We start from the raw sequence: 14,302 nt of genomic DNA on the forward strand, positions 1-14,302 counted from the left end.
TGTTTTGCTTTTTAAATTAAAAAGTTCTTAAAGCTTCATCATTAAGGTGTGCTGTTTTGTGTGAGATAGTAGTAGGAACATCATATGGTAAGGAAATTCTCATGTAATTCTAACTTGCTAAGGTTACTTATTTGATTTGATTTTAACACAAAGGGGTGTTGAATTTTATCAAAGGCTTTTTTCCGGGGCGCCTGGGTGGCTCAGTGGGTTGGGCTGCTGCCTTCGGCTCAGGTCATGATCTCAGGGTGCTGGGATCGAGTCCCGCATCGGGCTCTCTGCTCCACGGGGAGCCTGCTTCCCTCTGTCTCTCTCTGCCTGCCTCTCCATCTACTTGTGATTACTCTCTGTCAAATAAATAAATAAATAAAATCTTTAAAAAAAAAAAAAGGCTTTTTTCCTGCATCGACTGAAATGGCAACTTTACTTTTTCTCTATTTAATGTAATAAAAGTATATGATTAAATTTTGTAAAGTGTGCTTATCTTAAAACTGTTCCTCCATTGGCTGTGGAGAGGAGCACCTTAAAGAAGAACTATGTGTATTTTGTTTATTGCATTTAGTTTGACACTGGTATGTTTTAGATACCGATTCCAAATCTTTAATGGTTCTAAGTTTGATTTTCCCATTTCTTACGAGTTACTTTTGACAATTTTTTTAATTGTTCATTTCAACCTTTACAATTCATCATTCCTGAAGTTCATAGCATATTTTTAAGATATATAAAAATATCTCATGATTGTCTCTTTTGTCATTCATTCCTAAATTTGCCTTTGTATTTTATTTTCTTTTTTCTTCTATATGTTTGCCTGAGAAGCATCTCTTTTATTAGCCTTTTCAAAGAAGCAGCTCTGATTCTCTTGATTCTCTCTTTGTTTTCCATTTCTGTAATTTTAGTTCCTCTATGTATTATTTCCTTCTTTCTGCTTACTCTATTATTATTTTTATATATTTTTGAATGGGGATATAAATAGTTCATGAATTTTCAGTCCATTTTTTTCCTTCTAATATATTCCCTTAAAGCCTCCAAGTGGACTCTTTTCTGGCTGATCCATATAGTGTAAGTTGAGCTAAAGAGTGGTTTTTTTTTTTTGTTTGTTTGTTTGTTTGTTTTTTGTCCCATGTCTCTAAATATTTTCCTGTGTTCTTCTTAGTTCTAGGTTTAGTTTGGCATTCTGTTTGGGTACACTTTGGTGTTAGTTTGTTGTTAACTTAATCTGCTTATCACTTACTGTGCTTTTGAGACTGAATATTAGTATACTTTATTTATTCTCATTTCTCAGTGAGTGCTTCCTTGAGCCTTGCCTCTCACCTCTTTTCTCTATTTACCTCTTCTGGAATTCCCATTTAACGGATAGTAGACTCGTCATTCTCTCCTACATGACTCCTTAATCTCCCGTTTTTATTTTCTATTTCTGACACTGTGGCATTCTAAAAATTTTCCCTGGATTATTTTCTAGTTTTTTATTCTGTCTTCATCTTTGTCTAATTTTATCTTTATCCTGTTCATCCACTTGTTTTGGATGTTATTTAGGTGATTTTTAAATCTATCTGTTCTTTTTTTAATGTCTTATTATTTTCCTACTTTAACAATTACTTCAAAAAATCATTTTAATCCTAATTTCTTATTATCTTTCAGTTTATCATTCCATCATCAAATACTTGCTATTTTAGTAGGCTGACCACAATTTGTTTAAATTTCCTCATAATGGATTTGCACATATCATGAAACCTAAACTATCATCATCACTTATAAGATAAAACTTCCTTTTTATATTCTTTTTTTTTTTAAGATTTTATTTATTTATTTGACAGAGAGAGATCACAAGTAGGCAGAGAGAGAGAGGAGGAAGCAGGCTCCCTGCTGAGCAGAGAGCCTGATGTGGGTCTCGATCCCAGGACCCTGAGATCATGACCTGAGCCGAAGGCAGCGGCTTAACCCACTGAGCCACCCAGGCGCCCCCTTTTTATATTCTTAATAAAAATAAAGCCAGCTACTAATCCAGATATCCAAAGGTGTGAAAAATGCCTCTAAATATGAGTAAGTATGACAAAGACACATCCTTTTGTGTTGTTTATGTCCTGAATAGTGAATTCCCCTTTAGCAAGGACTTGTGTACGTGTGTGTGTGTGTGTGTGTGTGTGTGTGTGTATGATGGTCATCTGTGTGGCTACTCTGTGGGAGCATTTTTCCAGAGTGGTTTTCATGTCCTTAAACCAAAATCCCTTGGAACTATGCTGACTGGAGACTAATTTTTACATGAATTTCTGTACTTGAAATTTCCTGGATCATGTAGGTGATTTAAATTTGATCTTAAAATCACAAGGCTGAGACCTACTCCTTGGAATTCTCAGGGACTTTATTTTCTTTTTCTCCTGAGAATCAAATGCAGAGATAAACAGAACCACATGCAATCTCACTTCTTGCAGATCCCAAGGTCTCTCCTGTCCCATGTGGACCTTGAAATTCATGCCTGTTAATTCTCCAAGGCAACAAACCTCCCTACTTCCCAGAGCAGACCTCAGATCAGTTCTTCATTCTTAGATCTTCTCATTGGTTCCTCTTTAAGTCCAGGTTCCAAGAACTTTCTTTTAGTATCAGTGAGTTCAGTACTCTTTTAAATATTGTCATTTAACCTCTTATTTCTAATTGATTATAATATAAATTTGTAGATTGCCTAGCTGTGCAATACCAGCTAAGCAGTTTGTTTATTTTATAATGGACACCAATCAGGATACATAAACATATGTACATAGTCTACTGCTATATATATTTTATTATATATAAAATATATATGTATTATATATAAAATATATGTATGTATTATATATAATATATGTATATATAAAATATATATATATGTGTGTGTGTGTGTGCATAAGTACATATATATTAAAGCAGTCTCCATGCCCACTACAGAGCCCAACACAGGACTTGAACTCACAACCCTAAGATCATGACCTCAGCCCAAACCAAGAGTTGGATGCTCAACCGACTGAGCTATAAAGGTGCTCCTAAATTTTCTCAACTGCTATTGGTGTATTTTAATGTCTTTAACATTCCTCAAAAAATTCACAGTGATATTCTTTTTCCATTTGGATCCATTTTCATCTGTTTCCATTTCCATTTCTTCTCTGAGTTTTGTTTTTAGTTTTTATTTCCCATCTTCTTTCTTTGAGCCATTGTTACTGATCTTTCATTTTGTTTCAATGAGGCCATCTTTCTTTAATGTTTTAGATTTTAGCATGAAATATTTGCTGTTTTTTATTTGTTTCATGATATAATTCTTTTCTGTATTTTTATGTTGTTGTTTATATTATTGATATTCTTCCCTTTTCTTTTCTCATATTCTTAAAGAGCTTCTTTGTTGGTTACTTTCTGCTAAGTACTAATCTTTCATGGGTTCATTGTTCTGGGGTGATCTGTGCTGTGATAAATGGTGTAGGGAAGTGGCCAAGAGAATGAGCTGGGAGAGAACACTTTCTCTTCTATACTCAGAACTTGGAGTTTGTTTTTTCCTTAGGTTATAAGAATGTTCGCAGGCACTATCAAAGAAGTCCCAGGTCTTAAATCTTTTTCTGTGGACTAGGTTCTCTCCAGGTGTCTTATATCAGTAATTGTGTGATTACTTCTCCCCGTATTGATTTTCCTAAAAAACAACAACTGTTTCCTGCAAACATGACAGCGCTGAACTATTCCTCATGCAATCCCAATCCTGTGCTACTCTGCTAAATCCCACAAGACTTAAAACATGTCATGCAGGGATCTCTGAGTGGCTCAGCTGGTTAAGCATCTGCCTTCAGCTCAGGTCATGATCCCAGGGTCCTGGGATGGAGTTCCACATCAGGCTTCGTGCTCATCAGGGAGACTGCTTCTCCCTCTGCTTTTGTCTGCAGCTCCCCTGCTCATGTTCTCTCTCTCTCTCTGACAAATAAATGAATAAATAAAATCTTAAAAACAAAACAAAACAAAAATGTGTTATGCATCCCACCTGGCATACCAAGACCTGGATGTTCTGGGGAAGGAGATGTTCTTTATATAACTCAAAGAATGCTGCTTTTTTTTTTTTTATTAACATATAATGTATTATTTGTTTCAGGGGTACAGATCTTTGAATCAACAGTCTTACACAATTCACAGCACTCACCATAGCACATACCCTCCCCAATGTCCATCATCCAGCCACCCCATCCCTCCAACCCACCTCCCCTCCAGCAACCCTCAGTTTGTTTCCTGAGATTAAGAGTCAAAATAAGTCAATCAGAGAAAGACAATTATCATATGATCTCACTGGTATGAGGAGTTTAAGAAACAAAGCAGAGGATCATAGGGAAAGGGAAGGAAAAATGAAACAAGATGAAACCAGAGAGGGAGAATGATGCCTTCTTGAGAAGTAATTTGCCCTCCATTTGATGTCTGCAAGTATATAACCGAGCACTGCTCTGTGTCTTTTTTGCCACTGCTGGTAGCCTTACCTCACAGCCTATGGTTCAGGATCAGTGCAAGGGCAAGCAGTGGCTTACCTACCACTCCTCACCTACTGTAACACATGCAAACTAAGTAACAACAGAGGGCTGACTATGCAAACACAGATTTATGACATGCCATTTAGCATCTTATGTATATCCAAACCATTATGAGGTTTAAGGAAAGCATTCAAGTTTAGCCCTCAGAGATTTCTTAGTTTTCTTAGATTTCTTAGAGATTTCTTAGTGGCCCTGTTAAGACATTTTTTACCTCTGTTGGAAAATGATTTTACTTTCTCCTGATGATTCTTATTCTGTATATGTTTATTTTTTCTAGATAAAAGAACAAGATTAAAATATTTTTATAAATTCTTACATGAAAATAAGCCTCTAAATCACTTAAAAATATATATGTAAGGTCATTTGTTGGCTCCTTTTTATTATAAACATAACCTGTTCTATTGATTTGCTTTTTTGATACTTTGCAGATATTGTATTTTTATAAACTAAAAAACAACTTCTGGTATCCTGCATCAAAAAAGTCTATTAATGCATTTTTCTAATGAGATTCACTCACTTTGTGTACATTTTGGTAATTCTCACAGTATTTCAAAATTTTTCATTATTATTTGTTTGTTATGGTGACCTGTGATCCGTGATCTTTGATGTTGCTCTTAAAACTGTTTGGGGCATCACTCCCTGTGTCCATGTAAGATGGTGGACTTAGTCCATAAATGTTTGTGTTCTGACGCTCCACCAACTGGCCTACATCCTGTCTCTCACCCTATCCTTGGGCCTCTCTATTCCCTGAGACACAAAACTATTCCATTTAGGCCAATTAATTAATAATCCTACAATGGCCTCTAAGTCCTTATATAAAAGGAAGAGTTACACCATTCTCATCACTAATAGAAATCACTAATATTAGTGAGGAAGGCATGTTGAATGCTGAAATAGAGTAAAAGGTAAAGCTTCTATGCCAATAGTTAGCTGAGTTGTGAATATAAGGGAAAAGTTCTTGAAGGAAATGAAAAGTGCTTACACCAAAGTTGACTCCAGAAAACAGTCCTAATTCTTGTCAGTTCTATGAAGGTTGAGAGACGTGAGGAAGTAGCAGAAGAAAAGTTTGAAGCTTAGTAGGTGTCACTTTATGGGGTTTAAGGAAAGCAGGCATCTCCATAATAAAAGGTGCAACATGAAGCAGTAAGCGCTGATGTAGAAGTTGCAGCAAGATATCCAGAAGGTCTTTAAGCTGAAGTGATGAACAAAGGTACCTACACTAAGCAGTATATTTTCAATGTATAGGAAACAGCATTCTTGTGGAAGATGCTGTTATCTAGGACTTTCATAGCTAGAGAGGAGAAGTCATTGCCTGGCTGGCAAAGGACAGCAGTCAAAGAACTGACTCTCTTGTTAGGGACTAAGAAACTTGGTGACTTTAAGTTAAAGCCAGTGGTCACTGACCATTCAGAAAATCCTAGGCTCTTTAAGAATTCTGCCAAATCTATACTGCTTGTGCTCTAAAATGGAACTACAAAGCCTGGATGACAGTATATTTGTTTACATAATAGTTTACTCAACATCTTAAGTCCCTACTGAGATTCACTGCTCAGAAAAAAAGATTCATTTCTAAGTGTTACCGGTCATGGACAATGTGCCTGATCGCCCAAGAACTCTAATGAAGATGTATAATGAGGTTAATGATGTTTTCATACCTGTTAACACAACATCCATTCTGTGGCTCTTGGGCCAAGGAGTAATTTCCACTTTAAGTCTTATTATTTAAGAAATAACATTTCATATTTATCATAGGTAGTGATTCCTCTTGGGGATCTGGACAAAGGATATTGAAAACCTTCTGGAAAGGATTCACCATTCTAGCTGCCATTAAGAACATCTGTGACTCATGGAAAAGGTAAAAATATTAACTTGAACAGGAGTTTGGAAGAAGTTGATTTCAACTCTCATGGAGGACTTTGAGGGGTTCAAGGCTTCGCTGGAGGAAGTGACTGCAGATGTGGTGGAAATAGCAAGGGAACTGCACTTAGAAGAGGAGCCTAAAGATAAAACTGAATTGTTGCCATCTTATGATAAAACATTAAGGGCTGAGGACTTCTTTCTTATAAATGAGAAAAAAAAAATGATTCCTTGAGGTGGGATCTCCTCCTGGTGAAGATGCTATGAAAATTGTTAAAATGACAAAAAAGGATTTAAAATTTTACATGAATTTAGTTGATAAAGCAGTGTCAGGGTTTGAGAAGATTGACTCCAATTTTGAAAGAAATGTTGCTGTAGGTAAAATGCTATCAAATGACATCACACGTTATAGAGAAGACATTCAATGAGAGGAGGAGTGACTTGATGTGGTAAACTTCACTGTTGTCTTATTTTAAGAAATTCCCACAGCCACCCCAGCCTTCAACAGCCAGCACCATGATTAGTCAAACCAGGAAGACCCTTGATAAGCAAAAATATTACAACAAAACTGGGATGATAAAAAATACTTAAATTAAATTAAATATTTAATAATAATTAAATTAAATATTTAATTTAAGTATTTTTTATATTGAGGTAAGTACATTATTTTTATACATTATTCTATTGCATATTAATAGACTATAGTGTAAACATAATATTTATATGAACTGGGAAACCAAAAAATTCATTTGATTCACTTTATTGTGATATTTGCTTTACTAGAGTGGTCTGAAACCATACCTACATCATCTTTGAGCGTTGCCTGTATTTTTTCATTAAATTAATAGATAGCACCTGTGTTCTTTCACATCTCATGTGTGGGCATGGAGTGTGATGCTAAAAATTAAAACAAATTACTTTCTTTACAAAACTATCCATTTATTGACAGATAGTTTTATTTATTTATTTTTTGTGTGAAAATAAGATAGTTTCAAAATACCTTTAAACAAATGTTACCTCCTTTTAAACTTAGTTAAGCAGCTGTTCCTTGCTTGATGGTCCTTAATCCTACACACTATCATTTTCTCAGAGAAAATCAGTAAGAGAATATCAGCTTTAGCAACTCAAAATTTTTAATGTGCTACCTCTGCTTGATTTCAAGGTCTTAGCTCATTTCTTTGTTTCAGCTAAGTCTTTCAGAATTTCAAAAGAGAGTGGTTAGTTTCTGGTTTCCAGTGCAGCATGTAAGGAGCTTAGAAGTTACCATCCCATTGTAACAATAAGTAAAAATCTGTACAGGCTGAAAAATCAACAACCCTTCTTAGACCCATCAGTGAAGTGAGGTCAGAGGGCAAGACATGGTCCTGGTCCTAAACATTGGAGTGGCAGATGAGTACAGAGAAGGACAGTTTACCAGAGCAGCAATGCACAAGCAGTAACTTCAGTAGGAACTGGTATCTGGACAGGAAAAGCTGAAGTGGTAACTGGCAAATTGCTGAAGGCTCACTGTGAAGAAGTCTGAGACCTAGAAACTGCAGGGGGATGCAGTCCAGGGGGAATCCTTATGCTTTTGTGAGTTTTAACTCTTGGGCTTGGCCAGGTCCAGGGAGTGAAGACCAGAGAAAAATTCCCTCATGCTTCCAGCAGTCAGAGGGGAAAAGGAAACATTTTAAAATACACTAGAGTATCTTGTTCTTTTTGTTGTTGTTGTGAATTTTTTATTTCTTAATTAAATTTTTAATTTTTTTTTGTTGTTGTTAACATACAATGTAGTATTAGCCCCAGGTTAGAGTATCCTGTTCGTTTTAAGAAGGCTTGCCCACAAGGGAAAACCATTTTACCAAACCTAACCTGCTACCGGGGTGTATCAACACTTAATCTGCCTAGGGGAAGGGAAGCACCTAATTCCAGCTGCTTCTCCTCCTCCTTTCCCACCTTGGGTTGGGGAGGGGGGCTGAGAAGTGCTTAGTGAAGTTTTGGTCCAGGGGTCGGGGGTCACCTATAGACTGAGACCCAACTGTAGGACCATAGAATGCTCTCCTTCCCTGACACCTTACCACGGCATTACCAAAGACCTATTACTGCAGTTACTTTCCCCCTGTAGAACATGTCTACTTTTTAACCAAAAAGTACTGTATAGACTGAAAAGACAAAAAACAGAAACAGTTTGATGGGACTAAACAGGGAGGACTGGAATCAAATATGGCGGGAATGTTGGAGTAATCCGACTGGGGATTAAATAAAACAACAAAAAAGGGAGCTATCTTACTATGCTAAAGGCTTTAATGGAAAGAGTGGACAACAGGCAAGAACAGATAGATAATATAAGCGGAGAGATGGAAATTCTAAAAAAGAATTAAAAAGGAATGCTGGAGGATCAGTAGTGTCACAGGAGCGGAGAATGCTTTTGATGGGCGTGGCTGAGGGCACAGTCACTGAGCTTGATGATAGGACAATAAAACTTACAAAACTGGAAAGAAAAATAGAAAAAAAAGCAAAAAATGCCAGAATATCCAAGAACTGTGGGGCAATTATAAAAGGTATAATGTACATGTAAGGGGGAATATCAGAAAGAGAGGAAAAAGTGAAAGACACAGAAAAAATATTTGAAGAAATAATGACGGACTTTCCCCCAAATTAATGTCAGACACCAGCCCACAGGTCCAGGAAGCTCAGACAACAATAAGCAGGATAAATGCAAAAACAAATAAAAACAAACAAACAAAAAAACCAAAAGCAAAAAATCCGACCAACCAAACAAAAAACCACACTAGGAAAATCATATTCAAACTTTAGAAAATCAAAGATTAAAAAAATGAAGTACCTGGGCAACTCAGTTGGTTAAGTATCCAACTCTTGGTTTTTGACGCAGGTCATGATTAGGGTCATGAGATTCAGTCTTGACTCTGGCTTGTACTCAGCATGAAGTCTGCTTGAGATTCTCTCTCCCTCTCCTTTTTGCCCCTACCCTGCTCAGATGCACTCTCTCTTTCTCTCTCTCTGTCAAATAAATAAATGAATCTTTAAAATGAAACAAAACCAAAAAAACCCCCCAAACTGAAATATCCCAGAGGAATAAAGCACCCTACCTGTCTATAGAGAAGCAAAGGTAAGAATTAGATCTCAAGTCTCCTCAGCAACCTTGCAAACAAGAAGAAATGGAGTGAAATGTTCAAAGTGTTGAGAATCTTGTATGCTGCAGAATTAGCTTTCAAAAGTAAAAGAAAAATACTTTCTCAGACAAACAAAAGCTGAGAGAATATATTGCCCATAGGTAGTGCCTTGTAAGAAGTTTTAAAAGAAAGTCCTTGGAAAGAATGAAAATAATATAGGCTGGAAACTAGGATCTACATAGAGAAAGAGAGGCCATTAGAGAATGAATAGTGAAGAAAGAATGAAAATTTTATTTTTCTTGCTCTTAATTGACTTAGTAAATAACCCTTTGTTTGAAATAATAATAGCAGCAATATATATGATTAGATGTATAATATAACCGAATGCATTTTGTGTATGTGTACACACACACCCCACGTGGGTGTATAAATGAAATGAATGACAGCAGTAATAGAAAGAATGGGTTTCTTGATATTTACCCAAATGAATTTAAACTTATGCCCACACAAAAATAGCATCTCTTTGTAATTGCTAAAACTTGGAAGTAACCAAGCTATCCCTGCAAGGGAATACCTAAACTATGATACATCCAGATTACGGAATGTTACTCAGCACTAAAGAGAAAAGAGCTACCAAGCTATGAAAAGACGTAGGGGAAACTTAAATGCATAATACTAAGTGAAAGAAGCAGATCTGCAAGGGTTATATACTATGTGATTCAACTATATGACATTCCTGTAAGGGCAAAACTTATGGAGACAGTAAGAGGATCTGTGATTGCCAGGAATTAAGAGAGGAATGAATAAGTAGAATACAGAGGTTTTTCACGGAGGTGAAACTATTCTGTGTGATACTATAGATTCATGTCTCTATACATTTTTTTAAATACCCATAGAACATACAACACCAAGAGTGAACCCTAATGGAAACTATGGACTTTGGGTGATAATGTTGGTCATTGTAGGTTTATAAGTTATAACAAGTGTACCACTGTGGTAAGGGAAGTTGATATTGTGGAGGATATTATGTGAGTGTGGGGACAGGGGATATATGGAATCTCTCTAGACTTCTTACTTTTGATGTGAACCTAAAACTTCTCTAAAACACAAAATCTATTAATAAAAGACCAAAGTGATTTAATATGCTAATTATCATTTGTGTCTTCAGCAGAAGTACTCCCACTCGAGGTGCTTTCGATTATCTCATTTCAAAGCTTTAAGTTTCAAATCAAAGAAAAACTTAAGGGGCACCTGGGTAGCTCAGTGGGTTACTCCGGTCTTGATCTCAGAGTCCTGGGATCAAGCCCCACATCGAGCCCCACATTGGGCTCTCTGCTCAGTGGGGAGCCTGCTTCCTCCTCTCTCTCTCTCTCTCTGCGTGCCTCTCTGCCTACCTGTAATCTCTGTCTGTCAAATAAATAAATAAAACCTTAAAAAAAAAAAAAAGAGGAACTTAAACTAGACTGAATCCATAACTGCTTCCTCTTGACTACTTCACACAGGGTCCAATCAGGAACATTTAAAGCCCTTACTTTGTGTCAGAATAAGCACAAAGCACAATACAATTGGGCTGCTATTTTAAACCAAAAGGAAGAGCCAAGGGCCTACAAAAATCTAAGATAACTGAGAGCTTGCCAGAAGCACAGACTCTGTTCCTGTATTACTCCATTAAATTGGAAAACTAACCCTGGTTCCAGGAAGGACACATAAAATAGAAATGGGGCTGTTATCCAGACACTGTCCAGTTCCTGATTCCTGTGGACACACTCAGACCCAGTAGACCCATTCCAGACAGTCTGGAATAATTGACCATGTTCCTGAAGCTTCTGAAATGTGGTTCACTTTTCTGTTTATGGCTTTATTTCTTCAGTGCCCTATAGAGAGTGTTATAATTCACTCTCAGCCTTTTAATTTACTATTTTTAGAATCCATTCTGTTTTCTGAAACTCTGTGTTAGGAGAGACCACTGTGGCTGGCATCTCTGTTTTTGTCTGGCACCAAGGTTGATGTTGGACCATCAATCTTCTGTCTTTATAATCATATGTATCTTTATAATCATATGTAACCTATATGTAACCTATGATTCAAACTCAGTTATTCATGAAAAACTTGCAAACAATCCCATATACATTCACATCTTTTTCTCATTCTGTTAGTTGACACCCTCATCCTCTAAGCGTTTTTCTAAATGGACCTTGTCATCCACCTTCCCACCCCTGATGGGACGCTTCTCCTTCAACCACATATGTGAGACTTTTTATTTAACTGCAGTGATAGATCTAATCAGAACTTTCTAAAGCTTTAGTAAATAGAACTCAGTGCATTACTTAGGTACCTCTAAAGCAACTTCAATTATTGCCAGAATAAGTCCTAGGAAGATGTAAGAGGAGGAGTGCTGTTCTAAAGGCACCAACACTTTGCTTCATTTTTAGAAAAGTTTTTTTTTTTTTTTTTTTTGAGGGGTGGGTATAGTAGAAGGGAATACCTAGGTCTTCAGTTACAGTTGGAATAAAACAAATGAATGCCATTTCAACCTGCAGTTATAAGAAGTCTTGAAGACCATGTACACTGACTTTAAACCACTGCGTCTATTGTACCACTCTTCCCTTAGATAACTTAGTCTTTTAACCCACAGAACACTCCTCTGTGAGATGGGTCCCTGCACTCTGTGAGTGGCTTTAGAAAGATTGGTGGTTTTACATCAGCAGTTACAGTAACTAGAGAAGAATTATTGCTTCCTTAACTTTGTGGCTCTGTCTGTCGACAGAAAAAATAGCTTAAAAAAATCAAAGCCAGATGGCTCTGGAGGAAATGCCTCTAATGCTTCGGCTGTTGTTAAGACACCCTGGGAGGAGCTCTTTTATGGCTGGTCACCATGGTCCTGCTTTACTGGCCCATCTGTTCCCTAGATCTTGTGTAAGAGCACTTGTGCCCTTGGTTAAGTTTAACTGAGTAGCAAAGTACCTTGTTCTGACTCCACAGTGCCTAATAAAAAAGTAACCGTTGGGACATAAATGAGGAAAGAACAGACAAGGCAATATGTTGAATATGCTCATAGACTAATAAGACCTCAGCTAAAACAGAAGGGAAACATTTAAGACAAATTGATACATCATTTTTAAATCAGCAGAACTTTCTTCTATTTCTTTGCAAGAAGTGGCCTGGTGATAATTGGGAAACCTAGAAAAGCTGTGAAACTTCATTTTCTTCCTTGGTAATCTGCAGGAAGTCATCCTTTATAATTATATGCAACCTTTTGCATGAGGGTGATGATCTGTATATGATCCACAAGTTACTTAGTTTCTATAAGGAATTACTGAAATGGATGGCACTGTTCAGAAGGGATCACATCTGGTAAATCTAGTGGCACTTTGGTAAATCAGCTCTCTACAGTAAGGGAAAACCCTGATGTGTGGGATCAGTAGAGTTTCATGATGTGATCTGTGGCCTGTGTAAACTACCAATGATTTAAAAATAAGCTTGCAAAATTCTTGTGTATTTAAAATTCAGCTCTCTAGGCCTCAATTTAGCAAGCTCCAGCTCACCTCTGGACATATTGCAAATAACCGGCAAAGTCATGGTTTATAACAGGTGTGTTTTGAGATGGAATGAGTTTCTTGCAAAGTCATGATGCCAAGGAACCCTAATACAAACAATAAGCATGACATTCCTTAGAGTGGTCTTGCACGCACACGCACACGCACACACAGGCGTTTGGTTCAAAGGCTTTTTACTGCTTTTTACAAACTAGTAAGAACATTGTTGGATTGTGTTGCACAGGAGTTTTCCTTTACAATTTCAGTATTTAAGAGAGCTTAAAAGACTTGTGGCAAAATTGGAGCATGGTTTTGATGGTCAGTTTCAGTCAACAGCAAAGGTAAAAATGCACTGAGTATTCCTAATATAAAGTGATAAAGATTATACTAGGAAACTAGGTAAACTCCCCACTTAAATAGTTCTATGTTTCTCTGAATTCAGCTGCTGATCTTATTGGCAACGTTTTTACTTGCAATGGAATTTAAGAATAATGAGTAGATAACTATGCACAAATGAGTGGTTGACATCTGAATGCCAAAAAGAATGCAAGAGTTGATGAAAGAAGCAATCTATAAAGTATGTGTAAGTTTTCAGATTCTTTAGAATGAAGCAGATGGGTTTACAGAGATTATTGGTAAATTAAATTGATAAATTAAAAACAAACACAATTTTTTAAATACTACTGTCTTGTTGTCTTGACCAGTCCAGTACCTGTTTTCCAAGAATGTAACCCTTACATTAAAAATGACTGAAAAGATATATTTGTTGTTTTCATAATCAGTAGGTAGATTTGAATTGCTCACAATATTTCTCATCTTTTGTGTTTTAAGAAGAAGGGTTTATTTTATTATTGGAAGGGATAGCATTTAATGAGAAACATTCCAGAAAAATATAACTGGAGTAGTTTGAGGATTTTGATGTGAAGTCAGTGTAAAGCAACAGAACTACATTTTGGCATCAATCAGTTTGAGAAATTGTTATGAGTTTTTATAAATGGAATATTGAAACATTTTGCATTTTGATAAACATATATATGTATATATATTGTTTTTTCTTTTCATTACCTCAGTGAAATTACTTTTCTTTTGAAACAGTGAGTGGTTTGATTAGGAATATTATACACTCATACCAGACTGCCTGGGTTGAAATCCCAGTTCCTCAGACAGTTTTGTTTTGTTTTATTTTTTAACTTATTTGTATTTCATTTACCACATCTGTAAACACATGATAAATACTATTAAAATAATAGCACCTACTCCATATGGTTGTTAT

At 36.3% G+C, this 14,302-nt stretch overlaps 1 long non-coding RNA gene across 1 annotated transcript in view; it reads left to right on the forward strand.

The window, feature by feature from the left end:
* The window catches only part of LOC106006004, a 149,628-nt gene that overhangs the window by 78,008 nt on the left and 57,318 nt on the right, over positions 1–14,302 (forward strand). The window contains exon 2 of the long non-coding RNA XR_001179791.2: positions 6,276–6,378. This is a non-coding gene — a long non-coding RNA (uncharacterized LOC106006004). The remainder of the gene's footprint in view (positions 1–6,275; positions 6,379–14,302) is intronic.

The sequence above is a fragment of the Mustela putorius genome, unplaced genomic scaffold, assembly GCF_011764305.1.
Source record: "Mustela putorius furo isolate JIRA1106 unplaced genomic scaffold, ASM1176430v1.1 tig00003834_pilon_pilon_pilon, whole genome shotgun sequence".
Lineage (NCBI taxonomy): Eukaryota > Metazoa > Chordata > Mammalia > Carnivora > Mustelidae > Mustela > Mustela putorius.